The sequence below is a fragment of the Temnothorax americanus genome, unplaced genomic scaffold (genome assembly GCF_048541705.1).
Source record: "Temnothorax americanus isolate GAGA-0224 unplaced genomic scaffold, ASM4854170v1 Scaffold44, whole genome shotgun sequence".
NCBI classification, from domain to species: Eukaryota; Metazoa; Arthropoda; class Insecta; order Hymenoptera; family Formicidae; genus Temnothorax; species Temnothorax americanus.
Window position 1 is genome coordinate 859,016 of NW_027509591.1, and position 1,295 is coordinate 860,310.

A 1,295-nucleotide genomic window follows, 5' to 3' on the forward strand; every position below is an offset into this window, starting at 1 on the left:
GATTAATTTTTTTCAAGTATTATGATGTCCGAATATTAATGCGAGGCACTGTATTATTACATTATAAATTATAAATATACAATTAGTCCATTTATAATTACGTTATAGACAGAACGAGCCCAAAACACTAAGACTCTTTACAAACTCCTTTATAGCTCAAAACCTTTAGCAAGCGCTTGCCAACGTACAGCTCCTGCTTCATTAGGTGTATGTCACAAACCATTTTCTCAAAAGTAGCAAAAGTCACTGTTATACTCCTCTTGAAGATTTTTTAATTTTTTTTCCACTATTCTGGTCTGGAACTTGAGATACTGTATTTCATCCGCCTTAGACGATGGAGCAGAGATGAGATTTAAATTGGAGCTCTGCAGAAAGATCAAGGTTAAGTAACAGTACTATTAGGGTCGACGGATATTTGTAATTTATTTGAGATGAAAAATCTGAATTTACCTCACACATATTCAGAAATGGAACAGCAGGTTCGCTGATATGACAGTGAAACAACTTGCTCTTTCTCCCTGCACAAAAGAAAATTATTGAAAAGCGTAAAACTTGGTAGGAGCCTATAACCTCGAACGACCCTGCCAAAAATGACCGATTGAATCCGATTAAAAATTTTGAATCCGCATGAATCTGGATTCTTGATCCGGAAATCACGGATTTATAACGATTACACCGAATGAAAACGATTGAAACGGATTGGTATTCAAGAATGTAATTTCAATCGGATTCTATCGGTTTAAATCGTTACACGCAGAAAATTTTTCTCGAAAATACAAGTATACACGAACAAAGTAAATACCATACTAATCTTGCACGGCTAGGATATAGTCATAATATGCAAAAAATTTCAAGAAAGTATAGGAAATTTAGAGAGCAAAGAATAAAAATATGGCTGATGGACAAAAAACGATGTCTGTTGCAGTCATGGCAAAAACATAAATTGCTGTTATAAGCTGTGGCGGCCAGGGCCAGCTGTCCGCCACGAGCAAACTTGAGAACGCTGTAGAAACCCTGCCGAGCTGCCCTAGATATAGGGGTCAATGTTGAATCTTAATCACGCGAGAATATACTGGCGATGCGCCGCGTAGCGGGCGCGAGCCGAACCCTTTCGCCGCGCGAGCCCGCGTTGCCGCTCGCGCCGCGCGCCTTCCGTCGTCCGTATATACATATTAGTATAGGACTTTTTTTACTTTTCTCATATTTCCTTGTTAGTATGGCAAACTTATTTACCTTTAGGTTACAAGATGTATCTGATCAAACTATTACTTTTCTATTGTCATATATTAATTTCC

The 1,295-nt window shown here is 38.1% G+C and overlaps 1 long non-coding RNA gene across 1 annotated transcript; it reads right to left on the minus strand.

The window, feature by feature from the left end:
- Window positions 1-239: 239 nt before the first annotated feature.
- On the minus strand, window positions 240-948 carry LOC143903209 (uncharacterized). Its single transcript, XR_013258646.1, has 2 exons — window positions 451-948; window positions 240-365 (listed from the first exon to the last, which is right to left on the minus strand). It is a non-coding gene; the product is annotated as an uncharacterized LOC143903209 (long non-coding RNA).
- Window positions 949-1,295: the final 347 nt, after the last annotated feature.